Here is a 25,500-nt window from a genome sequence, read left to right as displayed (position 1 = left end):
CCCCTATAAGAGAGCAACATTTTAAATTTACCACATGCTTAAGTCCGCATTCTCTTAATAATGTTAATGTAATTAAGCTGCATTTGATCTTCCAGATTTTTTGAAATAAAATTATTCTGAACCAAATTCTCACAAGAATCGAGAAAATCAGTCTTCAATGCGTTTAAACCTAACAAGACCTTATTCTTGTATAGTAAGTTCTTGGCAACAACAACAAAAACAAAACTACATGAAATACAACTGCTATTTCAGTGCAGCAGTATTCGCTACTCAGAGATCTGGTCCTCTCCCTTTATCTCTGATTTCTTATCGTCTACTGCCCACTGGCATCTCCACTTTGAAGTCTAATGGGCATATCAAACTTATCAGGCCCAAAGTGACCCCCTGAACCTGTCCACAATGCAAACATACTCTTTCTCTCATCTTCTCCATACCCATAAAAATGGCAGTGCCATCCTTCTTCTAGTCATTCAGGTCAACCATAAGGTAAGCTTTGAAACCTCTCTTTTCTTTCACACTATATGTTCAATCCATCAGTACATCTTACTAGCTCTGTCTTCTAAATATGTCCAGAATCCAACCATTTCTCACTACCCTCAACTAATCGTGGCCTAATGTAGGTAATATTTTCTCCCATTTGAGTTATCAGAATAGCCTTGTAACTAACTGGTCTCGCTACTTCAGCCCATGCCTCCCCATACTGCACCCCCCTCCCCACAGGGTGTCACTTTTAAGTCTGGAAAATCATACTGGCTTCTGCTCAAAGTCCTTCATCTCACCCAAAATAAAAGACAAGGTTCTCAAAGTGATGCATACAAAGCCCCTCTATCTGCTTGTTCCCTTGTTCCCCTGTGTCTTTAATCTCTTACCACTCTGCCAATTGTTCACACCCTGCCCACCACCAAAGGGGCTTTGTATTTACTCTTAGTTCCGTATGGAATGCTCTTTCAACAATTATCATCAAAGCTCCCTCCATCAACTCCTAATCAACAAAGTCTTTCCTAATGACCTTATTTTAAAACCAAATCCATTCCAGACCCTAACCTCTTCCTTCCCTCAAATCACCAATCTTCCTTCTCTGTTTCTTTTTTTTTTTTTAAAGATTTTATTTATTTATTTGAGACAGACAGAATGAGAGACAGAGAGCATGAGAAGGAGGAGGGTCAGAGGGAGAAGCAGACTCCCTGCCGAGCAGGGAGCCCGATGCGGGACTCGATCCAGGGACTCCAGGATCATGACCTGAGCCGAAGGCAGTCGCTTAACCAACTGAGCCACCCAGGCGCCCCTCTGTTTCATTTTTGTCCCTCTATCATCTGACTTAACAGTCATTTTGCTTATCTAAACTATTTTATTTAAGTAAAAATAAAAAAAAATACAGCTTTCTGGGTTGTAGTAGTACTGGAGGACTGTATAGACAATGTTATATAAAAGTCAAAACATTATGCTAAGTGAAATAAGTCAAGCAGAGAAAAACAATTATCATATGGTTTCACTCATATGTGGAACATAATAGCATGGAGGACCATAGGGGAAGGGAGGGAAAACTGAATGGGAAGAAATCAGAGAGGGAGACAAACCATGAGAGACTCTGGACTCCAGGAAACAAACTGAGAGTTACAGAAGGAAGGGGGGTGGGGGGATTGATTAGCCGGGTGATGGGTACTAAGGAGGGCACGTACTGCATGGAGCACTGGGTTTTATATGCAAACAATGAATCATGGAACACTACATCAAAAACTAATGATGTATTATATGGTGGCTAACTGAACATAATAAAAAAATATTTAGCATCTATTTTTATGTGATGAAAATTACAATATTTATGATAAAGTAACACTACCCACCATTTTAAAAAAATAAAAATAAAGTGATCCAGGGTTTTTTTGGCATATTTCTATTAAAAAAAAGGTCAAAACTGGAATGTGCAGAAAATAGGATGTGGCTGATTTGTGGACTCATATTTATTTTTGTCTTTAACTTTTTTAAAAAGAAGGCTCCTGGAGTAGATTGGCATATTCTGTTAAAGACTTAAATGATCCATTTTGTGTATACCGATGCTTCACAAGGGATGAGCCCAGGGACCATGACCCATTGCTGTGTGTATGTATTTACAAAAACAAAACAAACAAACCACCCATTTGGATTTAAGATAGCCATCACAAACTAAAGACTGTGACTTATTTAGGTGCAATAACCTGATTCCCCAAGTTAGTTACAGTGGGTGTTACTGCTTTTGTGACAGGATTTATTCAGACTGCTATACTCTTCATTTGATGTAACAAAATGCTATTAATCTAAATATTTGTATGTAAAGTATCTGTAGCTAGATTAAGTTAAAAAATTTTTTTAAAAATAAACTATTTTACTCACATACCATACATTTGAGTAATCTCTCTTAAATTGTCTGGTTCATCTCTACTAAAATATACTAGAATGTAAACTCCACTAGTGCAGAAATATTTGGTCTTATTTGTTCAGTGGTATATCCCCAGTGGTTAAAACAGTGCCTGGTACAAAGCTGTCACTCCACAAATATTTGTTGAATAAAACGACAAATTACATACAGATATGAAAATTCATAAGAGCAAATTAAGAATATCTGTTGGTATTGTTATTGTCTTTAATATATTTCACAATGTCATGTTTTCAAAAATGCATTCAATTAAAAATTTGAGAGTAAATAAGAGAATACCCAAGTGAGTTAATTTATTTATAACCAATATTGCATTCATCAGGCTAAATTTGTCACTGAAGCTACTAATTACAAATACTCATAAACATATTATGAATTGTCTGTTTATATTTATTTTAATAATTTGCTCATAAAATTAATCAAGTGTCATTATTTGTCAACCTCCTACTTCAACCTTTGCCTTCTTAATAAATATCACTGGCATCAATCCAATAGCTTGGTCCTGAAACTTAAGTCATACTTGATCTGTCATTCCCTCTCAAACAATCCGTCAGCAAGCCTTGTTAATTAGAACTTCAAACTCTATTATGCATCCACAACTCTTACCACCACTATCATCATGCCAGACCAAGCCACTACCATTTCTCTTCTGGACAATGGCAGCAGTCTCTCCACTGGTCCCTGCACTCACATTAGTTCTGTCTTCCAACCCATTTTCCACACCACAGCATGACTATTTTTCTTACAGTACAGACTAGCTCCCAGCAGTCCACAGCTTCCACTGCTTGAAACCTTTCACTTTGCTTTTATAGTTGCTCTAGTTACGTTTTTAGACTTTCAGTGGCAAATATTTTCATACTGCAATACAGGACAAAGAGATCCTGCTGTATAATCTTTACCCAATTTCCCCAAAACTTAAGGTCTTACTTAGTCACAGTATAATTTTCAAATCAAGGACATTAACAATAATAGGATACTAGTAACTAACTGAATGCAGAGGCTATTGGTCTGCAACATAGGGGAAAGACTTCCTGGCCACCTAGTCTAAAGTAATTTCCTTGATTTGTTTTCACCACAGCATTTTATCACCACCTGATATTTTCCCATGTATGTATTTTGTTTATTGTCTATATTTCCATACTAGAATTTGAGCACCACATGAAGTGGGACACTTTTTTCTTGTTCCTGACAATATCCTCAAGATTTCAAACTATGCATGCCCAATAGCAGGCCTTCAACAAATATCTATTGACTGTATAAATTAACCAAGGAATATTAAATCAAACTGAAGAATTATAAAACTGTTAATTCTATACTTTACAGTTTTCAATTCATTCCTATTTATTAATCTAATTTAGAATAATGGAAAAATTACTAATTTAAGGGTCAGATAAGTTTGATTTCATTTCCCAGCTCCCTCACCAACCACCAAGGTTTAAATCCTACTTAAGAGTTAGTTTTCTCATAAGGTATTCAAATTCAAAATCATCCAGCCAGTAAACATTAAAGCCAGTATTCAACCTATGTTTGACCGAAAAAGCACCAAGTTTTATAGCACCAAATTCAAATGTAAGCCCATGATGTCAGTAATTCTTTTTTATTACTTATATAATTACTAGTGCTACTATAGTATCTCCCACAGAAGAGACCCTCAATAAATAAATCTTAAAAAAAGGTAAACACTACTAATGAGTCATATGGTGTGCATCCATCATATGTGAGTTTGTATATTCCAGTTTCATTTATTAAAAAGGCATTATCCTTGAACATAAAATTCTATTTTAGTATTCTTATTAACAATGTTGTTATTAAATTCCATGCCATCCACATAGATTTATGTCTCTATAGCATTCTTGAAAACAAAAACTTTAGTTAAATATCATCCTACCTAGTCCTTGCAAAAATAATTAGCTTTGGTCAAAACACCTGCATTTAATTATTTTTATCAAATTTCAAGGTTTTTAAAATCTCCATATATAACATTCAGAAAGATCTAGGATGAAATACACATCTGATATCATGAGATTTTCATACTTTATTTATCATGAAATCAAAGGTTGAATTTGAATAAAATAAAAGGTCAAAAGAACAATAAGCCCCTCTCACTATGTATCATTCTCTGATGTAATTTTAAACTATCTTAATGAGAGTCTGTTACATTTTTATAATATTTTGTTCAAATTTTATCTGATATGCATAGTTATCAACTTTTGAAATTCCTGATATTCATGTTTTAGTGTTTAAAACTTAAACATTTTCTGGGAAGCTAGTTAAAAAGTATGAGAATTTCATGCATGCTCTCAGACATAAACACATGCACACACACAGCAGAAATTATCTGGTTTTTATCTTGACATATGTTTCTATCTCTTTAAATGACTCCCCTATGGGGCGCCTGGGTGGCTCAGTTGGTTAAGCGACTGCCTTCGGCTCAGGTCATGATCCTGGAGTCCCGGAATCGAGTCCTGCATCGGGCTCCCTGCTCGGCAGGGAGTCTGCTTCTCCCTCTGACCCTCCCCCTCTCATGCTTTCTCTTTCTCTCTTATTCTCGCTCTCAAATAAATAAATAAAATCTTTAAAAAATAATAATAAAATAAATGACTCCCCTAACAAATTCAAAAAGAAAACACTTATATTTTTAACAGGATCATAGCCAAATGTAGGTTGATATAACAGCAAACCAACTATGTATTTCTGACTTCTATGAGTAAGACTCCATTATCAAATCATTTGTATATGAGAATATATGTGTCCACACACATTAGTTTAGCCATCTCTTTTTCCAAGTTATAATTTGTATACCAAATTGTATGAGAAGTTAGAGCTATGAGTTTCACATTGCACTGGTATTCAGTGTTTAAAATCATGGAAGAAAAATTCCCTATTCCAAAGGTCTCCTAAGAGGTGATATGAAAAGAGTCCAAAATAAAACCATCCTACATAGGCATATCATCCCTATTTGGTGAGCCACACAAGAAAGTGCAGATCTGTATTCAGAACGGCAAATCTGTATTCAGAATGGCAAATCTGCACTTTCCTGTGTGGCTCACCAAATAGGGATGAAATGTGAAACTCATAGCTCTAACAAGCCAAGGAATGCTGAAGACTGCCATCAGACCATCAGAAGCAAGGGGAATGGCACGGAACAGATTCTCTCTCACAGCACTAAGAAGGAACCAACCCTACTGATAATCTTGATTTTGGACTTCTAGCCTCTAGAACTGCAAGAAAATGGGTTTCTGTTGTTTAAGCCGTGCAGTTTGTGATACTTTGTTATGGCAGCCCTAGCAAACTAATACAAGGGTTAAGAAGAATAAATAAAAGGAACTGTTTGAAAGGAAAAAAAAAAGAAATATTCAAAGGTCTGTCCTGGTCTCATATACCTTTGTAGTTGGTGGGCACTGCATATGGGAAGACCTCAATGGATGTTCACTGGCAGAGTGGCTGGCCTCAGAGTCCACCTATCTTGTTTCTCCTCTAGCAACTTCATGGCATGCATCATTAGTTTCACTCTTACACGTGGGTCAAAAGTGAGCAACAGGGGAAAAAGAGGGAAACTTAAGCTTGAGATAACAGGCTGAAAAGAAACAGTGAATACTTGCCTGTTTCACTGACATAGAGAACTATTTAGTATGTCAAAGGATTTTAGATTAATTCACATTTGATGTAGGTATCTCCTATCCAGATCTATGAAACTTTACTTACCAACGATATTATTCCTGATTTAGCTTTAAGAAACTTCTGAAATCTAATACAAGGTAAGCTTATTCCAGATATGATCTCAAAGGGAAGCTGGAGGATTTGGCTCAGAAATGGTACAGACTGAAACAAAGACTAATGAAGTTTCAATATAATGCCCAAAGCAGATTAAGGCTATGTCCACTCAGGAATGAAACAGCCGAGCATTTGGAGAGTAGGAGTGCTGACTTGGTGACTACCAGTCCATCTGACTTTTTGGAGAAAACAACTCTTTAAGATTTCTACCTTTGTTTAGTTGCTCTGGTGTAGGTTCAACACATTATAATTCATAATATAAGGAACAATAATATCAGAAAAGAAATCTGCTTGTTACAAAAATTTACCCAATCACTGAGTGTCATGAAAATATTGGAAACTAGATGTGTTTTTACCTGACAACCATTGTTTTTTGTCATAACTGTTTAACCGAAGTACCTACAAATGTTTTCTACCATAAACTATATTAGAATACAGTTAAGCAACTCATTCATGACACATTTTAAGAAAATTTATTTCACAAATGTAAATTTATTTTCCCAAAATATTTACTACACAAAGAAATGATGGACACTTCCAGAAGGAATAAACACTATTCACTATTTTCTGTTCACATGGAAATCCTGATGAAAATACTTAAGAACAGAAATGATATTAGTTGTTTACACTGTGTCTTCATAGACATTTAGAATTTATAAAATTGCTAGATACAAAACTGAAATATCACAGTCAATACTCTACAGCAGGAATTTCATTGAACCTTATACATGTATCAGTATATCAGTACTGGTATAAATCATTTACGAAGACTATTAAGTTACCTTGGCATTGCATCCTGAACACAAATTAACACCTGACTTGGTTTTTCTGATTTGAAATTATGATTTTTTCAGTACGTTAAGATAGATTGTTCTTATATTAATAATTAAATAACATTTTGATATTTATTTTATGCCATTTGTGTTCTTAACAGAATAACAAAAGAATGATAGTTCTGGATAATTTAAGAGCAATGAGTAGATAATGGACAGAATATAAAGAAAGTAAAAAAGCACATGGCTTCCATTACAGCTAATAAGACATGTACTGGCATAAAGCCATAGAAACAGTCCACAAAATCTTGGCCTTGCGACCAGTAATTCAACTGGCCACAATTCTGTGAACAATTGTGATGGCTCTATCTCAGTGCATCTTTCTTTCAGCTATAGAAGTCAGTGATAAAGCCCAGACAATGGTGAAACATGCCTTTATAAAAATTATCTCATAGTCTGAATAAAACCGGAAGCCAAAATCAAACCTAAAGCACATACACAGAAGATATAGTGTTTCACTGGGGTGAAAACTGTAACACAATACTTCCTGATGTCTTAAGACAATTGGTGTTCCTGTATACACATTTTGAATGCCTTGTGAAACTTCCCTTCTTTTGTAACTGTTAGGATGTGAAGCAATATTTATATATGCAGCTTAAGTTGACCAAAGCACTAATTAATAAATCTGAGATCCTATAACCATTTGTGCTGTAATAAATAATAATAGCTCTTTGAATTTTTAAAAGCACCTTCCATATGAATTTATTTATATGCACTAACGCTTCAATATGAGCATGTGAAATACAGAGATCTGGCTTTTTGAGTCTGCATTCTTCAAGCGCAGACTAGTTAAAAATATAGCAAACCACAGGTGTTCTGGGACTTCTCCCCCCAGATCTACTGATCCCCAGGGCACTAGCAGCTCTTTCCACTGAACATCTAACAACGACAGATACACAGGTTATAGGTGAGAAATCTACCCTGAAGTGGCTGCAACTTCATGTATACTCCCATGCCCCCAAGCTGTGAAATTCTCCAGCCCTCTTGCAGGAGGTCCTGAAGGAGATATATGTGGGGGACAGAGAGAATGCCAGATGGCTGTTTGTGAGAAAATCTGGGACTGGGGCAGTCGGCCAAAAACAGTGGACTGAATAAAAAAGGATGATCACCAAGAATATACCCTCCCCAACCACCACAAATGAATGGAAGATGAATTCAGGGCTCTCTTTCTCACATACGTGAAAATCCTTCATGCAATTTTTCATTCATGTGTGCAACAAATAACACAAGAGTTCTAAAAATTCAAAAGGATTTGTATTGTGCTCATTTATCTTACTATCATTTTCTTTTGCTTCATTGGAAAATAAAAGGCAGCCCATTGACAAGGAGAGTGTACGCAAACTTAAAAATAAAGTGTTTCAAAAATTTTTATCACCAGAAGCAGATGAGAATGCAAGGAACCACTTTCTACTTGATTTGTAAGTAAGAGGGGTATTTACATTGTACTGACTGTTATTGTACGCCTTTATCACTTTTATTGTTTGCTGCAGTATAGCCCTGTGAAGGTCTGCCAAACCACTGCGGCTTGCTCAAAAGCAGGGCTGAATTTTAATTAAGCCAAGGCAAATAGACACAGAACAGTTGAACTTGATTAGACCACTTGTCCTGATGCACACACAGAGGGCATTCAGCACACTTATTCTAATAAGTGACAAAGTCAGTTCACATACTTGGTGAAATAATCAAGATAAAAACCATCATTTGTCAGCATACTCCTTCTACATAAGACTTTTGCTTCTCTGTTTTAATACAATAAACCACCAAGGAGAGCTGAAACAAAAGGTAGCCATTAAGGATACATGTGCCATAGTTTCTTGATAACAGTAGTATTCTACACTCCCTGGGAAGAAGGGGTATATGAGTTTAGTAATTAGGATTCAACAGCATTGTTCAAGTATAGAAATAAATACATCTATGTGATTTTCTTTTCAAATATTTCAACCTGAAAAAAAATAAAACAAAGCAAAAAAAAAACCTTACCACAGCATTTAGCCCAGATAAGGGAACAGGTGGGATGTGAGAATTTCATGAATTTTTATTTTTGATACTTCAGGAAGAACAAAGCATCCAGGTTTCTGGCTTGAGCAGCAGAACTGTGCTAAAATGTGTTCCCACAGTTAACTTCTGAAATCAGCCAGAGAACTTCATGCAAGTAACCTCTGGAATATTCTCTAAAACAACTTTCCTATACACTTCCAGACTCTAAGCAAAAACCTCACCTTTCCTAAAGGTGGGGAAATGGTCATAGGTAGTATTTCAAAATTAAATGTACAAAAAGATATTCTTTCTATATATGTGTATATGGGGTGATGGAAAGAGAGATCCTAAAGTATCAATAAGCTATTATTTCTTAAGTTATCAGTGAAAATTCAAAGATAGGTCTACAAGTTAAAACAGTACTTTGCATACACATCGAAGTATACTGTAAAGAGTAGCCCTTCCTTTGATAAATTCAAATCACTAAGTCTTTAATAGAATTTTGCACTTTACTTCCCAACATTCTAATATAATTGACTACACTTAATCCTAAGAAAATAATCCCTCGGGATTAGCAAAACAAAAATTTAGTCAATTCCTAAACATAAATGGATACCTTTTCTGTGCAGAAAAGCAAACTGGGTTTTAAAAAGAAAACAAAATCTCAAGTTCTTATCCTTGATAACAGCAAGTAAAAATTAGCATATTTCAGCTACTTCTTTGTCTGCCACAATTTCACTCTTCATTTGTCTACATGAACGAAGGAAGAAATCAGTTTGGTGCGGATTCACCTAAAATTCCTGATAAATATACTTTTGAGTCATTGGCTAGAAAAAAACAGACTGTGAAACCAGATCATTCTGAATTTGAATCCTATCTATGCAACTTCCTAGCTACATTATGGATCAAGTTACTTAACTTCCACTTTATAGTTATAAAATGTGATGAAATAACATCTTGGGAACAAATATAAGAAATATTCCATTTAATTTCCACACAACTGATTTTTTTTAGTTTGTTGTTGTGGAGAGGGAGGGGGAAGGGCAGAGAGACAGAAAGAGAATCTTAAGCAGGCTCCATGCCCAGGTCAGAGCCTGAAGCAAGGCTTGATCTCACAACCCTGACATCATGACCTGAGCCGAAATCAAGAGTCAGATGCTTAACCAAATGAGCCACCCAGGCACCTCACCACATAATTAATTTTTAAATGATGTTTTTAATGTGCAAAAGTTGAATATACTCATATAATAGGAAACAGGTTTCCATTCCATGAAACCTAGCATATTTTCAAAAAATACTCAGATCTTAACTTTTAGGCACAATTCTGAGAATTTTGCAGTATTGCCATGTTGTACATGCTATTTTGATTTTGTTATTTTTATTCCCAATAGAGCATGCTATCTACCAGTTTATGTCTAACATGTTTAGATATACCTGGGGCTAATGCAATATGTATGATTTCCATGGATCTATCCTTCTTGTCCATATCTGCCTTTCATTTTTCAATTTCTACTCATTTTCATGAAATAAATGAACAACTTTTTAAAAATGCAAATAACTGCACCACTAGTGCTCCTTAGGCAAAGAGGGAAATATTACTCAAACTCAACTGTTGATTAGCATTCATCAACTTCATGGAATAACCTGAAGTCTTCATTTCACATCTGCTATTCAAAAGGTCAGACTGTGGTTTACAAAAGTCTATTTGGGGATGTTAATGTGTAATACAGAAGACAGATTATTCCAAAGTCAACTCTACAAAACATTAAGGAAAATTTCTGACATACACGTTATTCTGCATTTTATGTAGGACTTAGTTTCTAATGACCATGCATTAGTATAACATCCATATCCTGCTACACTCTATCACTCAACCCCATTCAGTCCCCCATTACACAGATCACAACTGGTAATTTTATATTTATGTTATAGCTTTTGTTGTTTTCTCTCTCCTTCCTTTATAGCTTGTAGGCTATATATGGGTATCATCTTTTTTATTAGCAATATATAAAAATTGTTTCAAAACAGTGACCAACACACATTCAAGGCTCAAAAGACATTTGTTGAATGAATCTCAAATGAATAAAACCTAACGTTTAAAGGATAAACTCTTAATTTAGGAAAGATGGAAGGAATCTGTTTTGCTTTATTTTAGTTTTCCTTCTGCTAATTAATTTCATTTACAAAGTAATTTGCTCATTGGTTTAAATTAAATCCAGTGTATATTTATTATTTAATTTTTCATCAGATCAAAGAGGTGGATGAGACCTTGAGAGATTATTCTTGCCTTGAGGTACTGCTACTATTCCAAGCATTCAGTACACATTAGCTTTTTCTTAAAACTCTGGAAGCCTCATGAAATTCAGACTAGAGATAATCTTGCCTATAGGATAGAAAAAAAGATATCTACAAATGATCCTAATATATAACCAAAAGTTAGAATTTGCAAATATTTACTCTTAAAAAAGATAGCAAATTATGAATTTAAGATTATAGTCTACCCCATCCTCTCTCTGGGGATGAGGATTTTGTGCATAGTGTTCTTTACCAAGGGACTGTTGATATGTTGATTGAAATAATGGGCACAGAGGCAGAATTGGAAGGGTCTAGAGAAAAGGTAGAATGAGGGGAGGACAGTTAAAGAGGGGAGGAATGAGTGTTACAAAAAAAGATCAGTTGTGGAGAGTGTTTAAAGTGGAACTAAGAAGGAAGCACTGAAGCATATGAGATCTTTAAAGAAGGAAAAGTCAAGAGGACCCTTAAATATTTTGGCCACTTATCCAAAAAATTAGTAAATATCAAAATCAGCCCTCAAAGTTTTTTGGATTTTTTGCTTGTTGTCAAAAGTAGGATTTGTGTTTCTTTTTTTTTTTTTTTTTAAGATTTTATTTATTTATTTATTTGACAGAGAGACAGCGAGAGCAGGAACACAAGTAGGGGGAGTGGGAGAGGGAGAAGCAGGCTTCCCGCAGGGCAGGGAGCCTGATGTGGGGCTTAATCCCCGGACCCCGGGATCATGACCTGAGCCGAACGCAGATGCTTAACGACTGAGCCACCCAGGCGCCCCAGGATTTCTGTTTCTTTGCAGTATGTCATTGGCCTGAGAATGACCACAAAGTGACCTGGCCTTGTGAGTACAATCTTTTATTATTATGTTATGTTAATCACCATACCTTACATCATTAGCTTTTGATGTAGTGTTCCATGATTCATTGTTTGCACATAACACCCAGTGCTCCATTCAGTACATGCCCTCTTTAATACCCATCACCAGGCTAACCCATCCCCCACCCCCTCCCCTCTAGAACCCTCAGTTTGTTTCTCAGAGTCCATAGTCTCCATGGTTCGTCTCCCCCTCCGATTCCCCCCCTTCATTTTTCCCTTCCTACTATTTTCTTTTCTCTTTTTTTTTTTTTTTTTTAACATATAATGTATTATTTGCTTCAGAGGTACAGGTCTGTGATTACAATCTTAAGGGTAGTTTAGAAGTTTCTCGAGTCTTACTGTTCTAATACGGTAGCCAATAGCCAAACATTAAATTAATCAAACTTAAAATTAAAAATTCAGTCTCAGGTCAGTTGTACTAACCTCATTTCAACTACTCAGTAGCTACATGTGGCTACTGACTTCCCTATTGGGAAAGCAAAGATACAGCAAATTTCCATCATTGCAGAAAATTCTACTGGATGGCCCTGTTCTAGAACATTTTGGGGCATATATCACACATAGGCTATTCAAATGCTCTTGGTCTGATGAGTGGCATGAAGTACCCCAAGGAAAATATTTTATCATTATTTATTGTACTTTAAATAGTAAATATAAAATATTAACAATGATGATGCATTTCAGTGTACTAAGGTCCAGAGATCTCAGAGTTGTTTCTACTTTTGTTGTTGAAATTTTTTATCAGACAGATTTTTGTGAGATAATTGCCTCCCTATATCACTTGGCTACATTACTCATTCAGGATTATATTTTTAATGTGTTAAATAATCTGAAGATTTAAATTTATAGTCAGGGGCACCTGGGTGGCTCAGCTGGTTTAGTCTCTGACTTTGGCTCAGGTCATGAACTCAGGGTCCTGCAATCGAGCTCCGTATCAGGCTCCCTGAAGCAGGGAGTCTGCTTGTCCCTCTGCCCCTCCCTCTGCTTGTACTCTGTCTCTCTCTCAAATAACTAAATAAAATCTTAAAAAAAGTTATAGTCAAAGCTACCCAGTGGGTAAGAGAAATATCAAGAAAATAATTCTATTTATGTCATGATGTTTTGTTCACATCAGAATAGTATATGGAAGGAAAATGCAGTGATTAAAATATAAAATAAACAGATGAACAAAAATGCCCTCAAAAGACAAACACCAAGGTCAGTGTGAAATGGAAACTTCTAAATATGGCTGGGACAGGAGGAAGTACATTGCTCCTAGGCTAATGTTAATTCTTAGTAAATTCTATATCATGAGGGAAGAGAACCCAGGAAGACATGCTTTAGATTAGTGCCAGTGCAGGAGGAATGCCAATAGTAGAAAGGGGAGGTGGTGAGTATTTGGATAACTTTAATTTTATTTTATACAAAGGAGAGGATGTTGCCAAGAGAGTTAGGAAAGAGTAAAGGATAAGAATCTCAAGGCCTCCTTTGAGTTGAGGACTCTGATATGTATGTAAGAAGGGAGAAAATTCCCACCTGAATAAGTAGGAGAAGGGCAATTAGAGATATTTTAGTCTGAGGGGCACCTGGGTGGCTCAGTCGGTTGAGCATCTGCCTTTGGCTCAGTTCGTGATCTTGGGGTCCTTGGATCGAGCCCCACATCAGGCTCCCTGCTCAATGGGGATTCTCCTTCTCCCTCTCCCTCGGCCTCTGCCTGCCCCCCACCACTCATGTGTGTTTGTGTGTGTGTGTGTTCTCTCTCACTCCCAAAATAAATAAATGAAATCTTGAAAGAAAAAGGATATATTTTAGTCTGAGAGCTACCCTGGCTGTCCAAGTAATTTAAATAATTCTAAGTTGGGCAGGAAGATGAAAGTTATGGCAAAGTAAATAATATCAAGGATTCATCTAAACAAATGATATGCATATTTATTTCATATATGGAGAAGGTACTGAAAATATTCGAAACATACTTACATTATACATAACAGCTGAATTCAGGATTTTTTTTTTAAAGATTTTATTTATTTATTTAAGACAGAGAGAATGAGAGACAGAGAGCATGAGAGGGAGGAGGGTGAGAGGGAGAAGCAGACTCCCTGCCGAGCAGGGAGCCCGATGCGGGACTCGATGCGGGACTCGATCCCGGGACTCCAGGATCATGACCTGAGCCAAAGGCAGTCGCTTAACCAACTGAGCCACCCAGGCGCCCCAGGATTCTTTATAGTTAAAATGTATTGCTCTCTAGTTAGGTGTGATGCTGATATGTTTAAAACCTTTGAACAAGAGTAACTAAGTAAAGAACCAGAAAAGTTGATGACACACAAGCCTAGCAGCAGAAACTGACCCTGTGGTCAGACCTTTGTATTTCAGTAGACCTTACAATCCAAGGGGAATAATTTAATGTACTGGTGCCTCTATTTGTCTTTAGGCATCTATGAAATATATCTCAAGCTCCCAAAAGAAAACAAAGGACTTTAACTGAGGGTACTCATTTAAAATAAAGCATATCAGAGGGAAGGGGGGTGAGGGGATGGGTGAAATAGGCAAAGGGGATTAAGGGCACACATGATGAGCACTGAGCAATGATGTACAGAATTGCTGGATCACTATATTGTACACCTAAAACTAATATGACACTGTATGTTAACTATACTGGAATTAAAATAAAAAACTCAACATAAGTAAATGAATGAATCAATGAAAGAATACATATTCTTAATTGGTTAGAAGCTTCCATAAAAGAAAGGTACTGAATGGCAACAGCATGGTGTTGTATTTTGATTACTGAAGAACACCATATGATTAATAATATTTAATGAGTGCTTCCTGTATTCTAAGTGCTTTATATGTAATGACTGTTAATCCTCACAACTCCATGAGGGAGGTAACTATAATTATCCCCATATTATAAATGATAAAATTGTAAAACTGAAGCCAAGTTTTGATTCCAGGGCTCATGGGTTGATTCCCAAAGAACTTTCTCACAAATGATTACAGCAGGCTTCACAGAGGACCTAATGAAAAGCATAGATATCAGCAAAGAGACAACACTATTGGAAAACAAGTGGAAATCTAAGTAGGTAATGGATCCACAGTCCCTTCACTGAACCTATTGTATTTGGAATAAAACCGAAAGAGAAACCAAACACCCAGTAGGCTCATCACGCTTTGTTTAATTGATCAGTTCTGAGAAAAACAGGGAAGAGCCCTCAAATTAGAGGAATACTTGCTTTATCCCTCAGTTCTTTTCAGAGCCTAATGTATTGTGAGCTTTCAGTAACTGTTCAATGCATAAGCATAAACAGGATGGGATAGGACAGGAACAGGAGAAAGGAGGAACTCCAAAAGAAGTCACGGGAGAGCAGTTTGGGAGGTGAAGCAGGCAAAAGTGGGAGACAGGGCTACTGTTGGGCCTCAAACAATTAGTAGCATTTCAAGAACTGGAGAAAATTAAGGGCTGAATCAGGATATTTTTTTTTCTATTTTATTATTTTATTTTAATTATTTTTTATTATGATCAGTTAGCCAGCATATAGTACATTATTAGTTTTTGATGTAGTGTTCAATGATTCATCAGTTGCGTGTAACACCCAGAGTTTAGAGCATACACGAAAGGAAGAAGGTTCAGGCTTCCCTTCAGACCTCCTTCTAACAGCACTGAACACTGACTCTGGGTCAGGCCCTATTCCACCAATGGAAATAAAGATCTATACTCTCATCACATTCGGGAGGTGAACAGGAAGAAAGAGCTGGAAGAAGAGGGAAAAGAAGCACAGTACAGACAGTCATGCAGTGTGGACGTCCTTCCAAGGAGCCTAAGAGAGGCATAGTTTGCATTACCTTGCCAACTAGATGTTAAGTGCCTTGAGGGAGGAACCATATCCTTAAACATATTAAATGCTTTAATAATGTTTTTGCATATAGCTAGTAAACAACAAATCATTATTTGAGAAGCAGTATGGCATAATTTAAAAAAATGTATAGGCTTATGAGTCTTGAAATAGAACTGCTTCAATTTCCTTGTCTGTAAAAAAAAAAAGCAAAATAAGACAAAAGGAGACTATTAGATCATTTTAGGATTCTTTTCAGATATAGTCATTAAAAACCCACAATCAGAATTGTCAGTTATTTAGCATCACTGTTACTAAGGAGTTCTCCTTTGAGGGGCATGGCATAAGGGGTCAGAAAGTGCATGTGGCCTCTTGTCAAGTCTATCAGAAGCCCACCTCTTTCCACCTGAAACAATGGGCTGAGCACAGAATCTTATCAGATTTCAGACACCTGATCCCTGAGGATTAGAAGCTTTGTTTGTGGGGTGGGCTGGCAATAAGAAATGTAGAAGAGAAGAGAAGACAAGAGAAGACAAAAGAGAAAACTACATAGGTGACTCAGTTATGCATCTGTCCTTAACCCAACTACAAATACCCTCTTGACAGAAAACTCTTGCTCTGGTGTATTTCATTTAACAAGTCAAATCTACAAACCTACTGCAATCATCATAAATGGGACATTAGTAGAGGGTGCAGGGAGTGAGATTCATGATCTATACTAGGCAAGTCCAACTGCAGGTTTCAGGTATTGATAATGCACTTCTGTGAGAAAGTCATTTTGGAAATGAGATTGTTAACATAGGTAGGATACTTTAAATAGAGGACATGGCACTAAATGAATATAATAAACTTCACATGTTAACAAACATTTGGCTTGAGACATAAATATGACTGCCTAAGACTAGTCTGTAACATTTAGTGGAGTGAGAGTATGATCTAGATTAATCCATAAAGATGTGTTTTATGAATTAATGCATAAAGATGTGAAGAATCAACATCAATTTGAAGAAGTAAGAAAACTGGAGTGGCAGCTATTTTGGTTTGTTCATGTGAAATAGCCTGTGTAAAGGACTCAAGATGGGACAGGAAAATTCCCTCCAAGTGACAGAGAGTATGTCTCAATGAATCAGTCACGGCTCTCGTGGGAACAGAGACGATTAGCATGTTTAGTGATTGATGTGGAGAGAGGTAATAATTCACATTGAATCTTAGCTCAAAGGCTTTGCTATCTCACACACAGAAAGACGAACATTTGTAGTCTACACTTCAAGTAGTCACATTGTTCTAATGCACTATAATTTCAGGAATGATTTGAAAATATCCATCAGTCAGTTCTGCTGCATTCAGAGAACTTTATTGCGGAGAATCATTTACCATTTGATGTGGTGGATTAAGGAATTCCAGTATTTTCAACTTTAGAAGCGTTTAATAGGCTTTTTATCAACATGCTGCATTTTCCCCATAACATGTTGCCATAACCAAGGGGAAAACAAAAACCACCATCACAACAAACTTGTTACCCAAGAGATTGAAATACATATTCAGTGTGCTAGTAATTTTTTCTGATGTTCTGTTTTCAGAAACATAATTATTTTCTTTTTGCTTCAGGATTGCTGATTTTGCTTTCAGATTAAGGCTAATGTTAAAAGTGAGACCAAGAGAAAGAAAATGTATTCTCCATGGAGAGTAATTCTATTACCATTGCTGGACCAGCCTTGTAGCTAAGAGGTATATTCTTTCAAGAAGAAAAACTGCCTCTACCCAAAGAATGACTGCATATTCTATCTTTAAGTATAAAAAGCAATGATGACACAATTAGCCTTAGAAACTGGTGAATCACTAATAGCCAGCATAAAATAAGGCAAAAAGGAAACTGCTAATATCTGGCTACATGTGAAATTATCTTGAATGAAGTACAAGAAAATTCCAGTTGTACTGTTCAAAATGTCTAAAGAAGAAACAATCACTATCAAATGAGGACAATGAGGAACTATCCAGTAAATGTGATGCCCTCCTGTTCCCCAATGATTTTAGCTTCCTGTCTCAGTCACTATCTCTAATATATGATCCTTGTCATAATTTATAGTACTTTCAATATCCATTAAAAAAAATTCTCTCACCATTTTAACCTAGTAATTCACTTTACTCCACTCCACAGATCTGGTTCTCCACCCTGACTTGGCCACTTGGTCCCATGGTCATTCCCTAGATTTTGTCACATGCTGAGCTTTCAGCATCACACTTTATAACCTCCACCTGCTAAGTTTCCAGCTGACTCTGTCTAGTACCCCTATTTCGACATTTTTTTGATGTTACCAGGCCCTGAAACCCATTTATTTTACTGACTTTTCACCATTTCTCATGCCCTTAATATCCTTATTTCTCTTCCTATCAAGCATAAACTCCATGATTTATCATTATAATCACTTTATTGCATACACCCTCAAATCTCCTTGCCCGCTCTCACTTCTGGAACTCACCTGATAAACCTCAAACCCCAGCTACAGGCAATTCTCCATTCATTCCTTGCTCAATCTCATGTCAAACCTTCTGGGGGAAAATATGTAATTATTCTGACTAGTCTCATTTCCTATACTCCTAGATCAGTGGTTCTCAAATTTACCTACACATTGAGTAATTTTTAAGATGTGTTAAAGCCAGGCACTACCCCAGGATTCTGAGTTAATTAGTCATGGCTGTAATCTATGCTTTGGAATTTTTAAAGACTCCAATGTGAAGCAAAGTTCAAGAAACCCATTCTTCATGACTATTTTATTCTCTTCTTCCTCAAACTGTCAAGAGCTCCTTCTCCATTCTCAGTTGAGGACACTGCTTCTCATTTACCTGAGAAAACTGAGGCAATCAGTAGAAAATTGCTCCCAAGCCCCTATGACCACATCTGCCCACATGCCTACCCCAGTGCCCAACACTGTGGATCACCAGTGTGTGTTCCCATTATGGGCTACATCTTATGTGCTCTGGATTCCATCCTTTCTTGCCTACACAAGGACTTGACTCCAAACATTAGCCTCAGTCTCTCCTGAATCACCAATCTCTCCCTCTCTTCTGGATCATTCCCAAGAGCGTTCTATGTTACTCTTTACCCATCTTAAAAAGAGCCTCTCTTGATTACTTCCAAACCACAGTTTACAGCCCCATTTCTTTGTTCCCCTTAAAAGTGAAAGTTAAAAGTGGCAGCTGGGTGGCTTGGTCAATTAAGCATGCGACCCTTAATTTTGGCTCAGGTCATGATCTCAGGATCCAGAGACCGAGCCCTGTATTGGACATATTGGACTCCACACTAGGCATGAAGCCTGCTTAAGGTTCTCGCTCTCCCTCTACCTCTCTCTCTTTCTCCCATCCAAGTACTAACCAGGCCCAACCCTGCTTAGCTTCCGAGATCAGACGAGATCGGGTGCGTTCAGGGTGGTATGGCCATAGACACCTCTCTCTCTTTCTTAAAAAAAAAAAAAAAGTGAAAGTTAAAAAAAATTTTAGTAGGTGTTATTACCTTCAATTCCTCTCCTCAATTCTCTCCTGACCCAAGTATTTCTGTCACTCAGGCTCTCATACCCAACACTCCCTGAAACTGATCTGGTCAAGGTCACTAAAGGCTACCAAGTTTTCAAAACCAATGGTCAATTCGTAGGTCTCATCCTCTTTGATAAATCAGCAGTATTTGATATAATCAATAACTCTTTACTCTTTGAAACACTCTGTTTATTTGGCTTCTTGAACAGGGATCTGCAAACTAGCCTGTGGACCAAATCAAGTCTGATACCTCTTTTTGTAAATAAAGTTTTAGTGGAATATGGTCATGTTTATTTTGCTTACCTGATACCTGTGGCTGCTTTGTGTCTAAAGAGCAGAGTTGTGTAGTTGCAAAAGAGACCTTTTGGCTGGTGAAGTCTAAAATATTTACTATCTGGCCCTTTACAGAAGTATTTTGCTAAGGATCCCCCTTCCCCTGTATCTATTCTTCCTACAGTTTTTCCCATTTCAGTTAATGACAATTCTATCCTCCTAAATGCTCAAGCCAAAAATCCTGTACTCTCCCGCTTGCCTCTTTCTCTTCTTTCACACCATACATATAACCTCTCAGCAAACTCTGCCCTATCTTTAAAATATATTCACACTCCCTATAACTTCTCACTACCTCCACTGCTACCACCCTGGATGAAGCCATCATCATTTCTTGCCTCAACTATTTAATGGATTCATAACTGGTTTCCCTGTTCTTTCCCCTGTACCTCTACTCAACCTTACATACCACCCTCCCTCAGTTTATTCTCAATATAGAAGCCAGGGTTATACTTTAAAAACATTAAGTTAGATAGTATTATGCTGTTTTCAGAACATTCTACTCACTTCCTATTTTAGTCATATTAACTAACACTCCTTTAACCTACAAGATCTTACATGATTTTTCTGACCTTATATGTGTTCCTCAACCACCCATCATTTTGACCCAGCCACTCTGATCTCCTAGCTTTTCCTTGAACATGCCAGTCATGTTCATTCCTCATAGCCTTAGCACTGTTGTTACCTTTGCCTGGGATGCTCTTCCATGAGACTTCCTCATGTCTCTAGTCCTTATCTCCTTCCAGTCTTCCTCAATTACCACCTACTCAGCGAGGTCTTCCATGTCCATCATCCTTAAAAATGTAAACCCTTCCCAAATTTCCATATCCTACTCTCCTGCTTTATCTTTCTCCAATGCATTTATCACCATGTAAGCTATATTTTACATTTTATTTTATATCTCTTTATATTAGAATATAGTCTCCATGAGGATAAGATTGTTATATATTGTTTATTGCTGAATCCCTAGTGTAAGAAGGCACTCACTAGGCCTTCATGAATATGTACTGACTGAATCTACACTTGGATGCTGAAAGAAGACAATCATTTGGAAAGTTACTCAATTTTTCTTGTCTTTCCATTTTCCTTTAGTAAATTCCCAGACGTTCGTATCCTAATGCCTTTGAGCTCAATTCAAATGTTTATTAATCTAAAATTTGCACCAGGTTTTGTGCCAGGACTCAGTAATGCCAAAATAGCTTAGATCAATGCCATTTAATGTGATAGGACAACTAAGTTATCATGAGGTCCAGGGAGTGTTCAATCTAAAGAGTTCAAAAAAGGCTCCACAGAAGGGACAACCCATTTACTGTCTTCAAAGATAACCCAGGATTTCCAAGGACAATCCTGGGTTAACAGAAGGGCAAAGAGAATGCAGCCAGAGTGAGTATCACAGAAAAAGTACAAGTATAAAACAAGGATTAACCACAATATTTCTATACAGCTGAAACATACTGTGAGTTTGCAAAGGGAATCAAGTGGCAGGGCATGAAACTGAAGAGCTGAGCACTGGCTAGATGACAACACAACTTATTTTAAAAATTTAAGGTGTGGGGACATAATTTTCTTGAATACAAATTAACTTCGCACCTATGGTTAAATATTTCTAAATAAAGGTACTCTGAGTTGATATAGAAAAATTTACATGCATATAAAATGTATATGCACATTCCATTGATTATTTACCTGCCTTTATATCTATAGAAACACTTAGAGCAGTATCTCTACCTATGTCTCCCTATACTCCTCTCCATATAAAAATATTATATCCATATTATATTACATAAAGCAGCTGATCATTCTCCAACTTTAAATTAACCCACATTTAGGGAGGACACACAGAAAGTACCAGAGTAAATACACCTGAGTTTCAGGAATGAGCCTGCCACTTATGAGCCAAATGGCATAGATCAAGTTTCTTAATCCCTCTGCGTATTAGTCTCTTCATTTATAAAACAAGAAAAATAACACCATTCCTCACAGGAATTGCTCTAAGGATGAAAGGAGGTAATGAAAAATTCCATTTAAATATAAACGCCATAAAAATGGTAGTAGGAGCAGTAGTAGCAGCAGTACAAAAGGTAACATTGACAATTTACAATTATCAGATCTTGATAGTTTTCTTTAGCTACAACAGAGTTCAGTTTTTATAACTGTGTCAAAAATTCAAGAAAAGAGATGCAGATGGAAAACATCACAATGATATCTATTTATTTCCCATTTATTAATGTGACAAATGCTTACTGGAAACTAGCCTTAATAATTAAACACTCTAAATTTAATGTTTACCAAGTGCCATATACTATTCAAGGTTTACATTATTTCACTTAATCATCACAAAGTCTCTTTGAGATATTATTTATATTATAGGTATGTCACAAAGTAACCTCAGAGAGTTCCAGTAACTTGCAGGTATCACACGGCAAGCCTGCGTAAAAGCCACGGGTCACAGCCAGCTCTGATTCTAGTGCCACCATCTGTAACCACATTACACCGATTTATACTGAGCACATGGACCCTTCTACGGGCCTATAATAGGGTCTCAAGAAATTTGTGTTTAAGTATAAATTGGTGAATTCATTGCACAGTCACAAAACAAATATGAATCCTCTGCAGAGAGGTCTCATTTAACTTTTCAAAACTGACATTTTCTTTGTGCCCTGAGCCACACTATAAACCAAAGGATACACTGTGCATTTCTCAAAAAACAGGGCAAGTACTTGGTTCATCTTAGCTAAATAATCTACATAAAGTAGACATACAATATATTTCTTGAATTAATAAACCAAAGGGTAGGCATAACTCAGATACATGAATTTTTAATATAGTCTTAATTACTACAATCAGTATGTAGAAAGAAACCTGGGTGGATGGGCTCTACAAAATTACAGAGAAACATTCAATTTACAAGTTCAATATCTGTAAGATTTTTTTTTAATTTAAAAAAAAATGAGCTGAAGACAGAACTAGCATCAACAGTGAAGGAGAGAAGAAAATTAATGAAGAACCACAAGTCCAGCCTTAAGACTGTGTACCTATTCAGTCAGAAAAAGTCCAGTCAAGCATATCTGGTCTACCCAAGGCCAGAATTAAGGTGTTCTTTGCAACCAACATGATGAGTTAAAATGAGAAAAATCTTAAATAGGGAGCTCTGGTATTTGGGCAGGAAATAAATCTTAGCAATAACCAATTCTCCACTATTCCAGCACATGCAGAATTGTACTATTAATTAACATGAAGATGCTTTTGGTTTAATTTTCTAAAGTGATTTACAAATCAAAGTGGTGTATATTTTTTAATTCAATTGCCAAACTGCACTGACTTGAGATGGGTACAGAATTGACTCATTCAGCAAGTGTTCATGAGCACATACAAAGGGATAGTCATTGTGTTGTGAAAGAGAAAGTAAGAAGATTAAGTGCTCTGTTCTCAAGAAGTAACTTATGAATTCATAAGTGAGTAACTAAAATAAAATGGGATGGGTACAGAAACAGAACTATGAGCCATGCGATCTGGAAACACTGCAGGGGTAGAGGACAAACTCAACAGGGTGAAAGAGACTTTAGAGAGGAAGAGACATTTGAACAGAATCTTGATAGATGAGTAGATGTTATCTAAATGAGAAATGAATATAGACAAGGGAAAGGCCAAAAGCAGGAAGGACATGACCAAGAGGGAAAAGTGTAACAGACATAAATCATGGTAGGTGGGTAAGTTTGAGTGTGTATAATATGTACAAGGTGGTCAAAGTGGCAGGGAATGAATCTATAAAGGTTGAATGAGTCAAATTTAAGCAGCACCATGTTGTGATGGAAAATGCTTGTGCTCTGCAGTAACAGGACATGTGCTGAATTCCAGTTCTGTTCCTTATACCTGCTCTTTGGACTTGGAAAGAAACTTCTTTGTATATCAAATTCCTGTTCAGCAAAGCAAGAGATAACAATACCCCATCTCAGGGCACCTGGGCGACTCAGTTGGTTAAGCTTCTGCCTTCAGCTCAGGTCATGATCCCAGGGTTCTGGAATCGAGTTCCGCATTGGGCTCCCTGCTCAGCAGGGAGTCTGCTTCTCCCTCTCCCTCTGCCCCTCCTCACCCCCACTTGTACTCTCTTTCTGTCTCTCAAACAAATAAATAAAATCTTTTAAAAAATACCCTATCTCCAAAGGCAAGTTTGGGAGTTGAAGACAATCATGTTATATGCCTACTAATGTAAGTTTCTTAATAAATGATAATAATTAGACACTTTAAATCCAAGCTAAAAATTTTGGATCTCATGGGTAGACAATGGGGAGCTTAGGACTATTTTTAAGCAAGGAAGTAATTTTTTTTTAGGATGATCTCCCAGACACAGTATGAATAATGGACTGAGGAAAATGACAGAGAAGCTAATCAAAAGATTATTAGACAGTTCAGGTGAAAATAAAGATGGCTTTGAAATGAGATACCAGCAGTTATTATAGAGAGTACACAAGATATAATTTGATGGTAGAACTGACAAGATGTGATAACCAATTAGATATAAAGTTAGAAAGTTGATTATACTGATCATGGTTTCTGGAAAAAAATGGAAACCTTAAGCTCTTACAGCTAAATATATATACACATGTCATATATGTATGTTATTTAAGAGAAATCTTCATTTTCTGTCTATGCCTATGTTGGCAGCCATGAGTGCGACACCCATTCCATCCTCAAATACAGATAGGTCTAATTTCCATCCTCACACACAGATAGGTCCAATAAATTTCTATGCTAAAACTTGCAATTCTCCTCACTTTCCTCTTCAAAAATATACATTTTCCACTTATGTCTCATTGATCAATCCACCAAATCCTAGGTTACATTTTTCTTTGAAGTTCAAATGATTAATGAATTTTTCCAAGACTAATGAGCTCAATGTAAGAGAGATACAGTGTTGCTCAATAATTTGGTTCTCCACCCATGTATTAGTAAGAAAACACAGCCATGCATTGATTATTGCTAATGATACCATGATGCTTCACCACCTGTAGTCATGGTCTTGTGCTTGTAGGTCAATGGTATTTAAAGATTTCCTGCTAGAGATTACACAGAAGAACCTTGAGTGGCAATGGCAGCACACTCACTTTGACTCCAATGGATTGATTTCATCAACAATTCTGAATCTGTTTCACCAAAAACATTTGTCCTTTTTTGTCCATGTGTTTAACACTATGGGAAAAAAATCACTGAAAATTTTCTAACTGCTTTGTACATTATGAAACTTCATAAATAACTCAGAGGTGACAATGGGGCAGGAGGACAACACCCTGGCTTCCCATGATGGTTTTGCCTTGGTAGAACAAGAAAGCTCTGCACTTGACAGTTGCTAGTCAGTGACATGGTTGTTAAACAGGCAATCCATCACTTCAGGCAAGAAAACAAATTAAACCCATGTCTCAAGGGATTTTTCAAAATCAGGGAAAGCAGTGTGGTTTAACTATATTCAAAATTCTCTACTTCTCTTTACTTTTTTATTTTGTGTATGTGTGACTGGATATGCAAGGTAGTGGAGTATGCATACCACATATAAATATTCTACATGTACTTTTTTAGACCGGTGCTACATGGCTGAAATACAAATAGGATGGCTGGAAGGGATGAAAATGGTATATATATAAATAGTTTTGATAAAATATGGTAGGAT

General features: G+C 36.6%; 1 protein-coding gene across 1 annotated transcript in view; it reads right to left on the bottom strand.

Annotated features, from left to right (window-relative positions):
- The window catches only part of IL1RAPL1 (interleukin 1 receptor accessory protein like 1), a 1,375,052-nt gene that overhangs the window by 971,244 nt on the left and 378,308 nt on the right, over nt 1-25,500 (bottom strand). The window lies entirely within an intron of this gene.

The sequence above is a fragment of the Mirounga leonina genome, unplaced genomic scaffold, assembly GCF_011800145.1.
Source record: "Mirounga leonina isolate KUSES-001 unplaced genomic scaffold, KU_Mleo_1.0 Mir_101595, whole genome shotgun sequence".
NCBI lineage: Eukaryota > Metazoa > Chordata > Mammalia > Carnivora > Phocidae > Mirounga > Mirounga leonina.
This window is presented reverse-complemented; position numbering and strand designations above follow the sequence as displayed.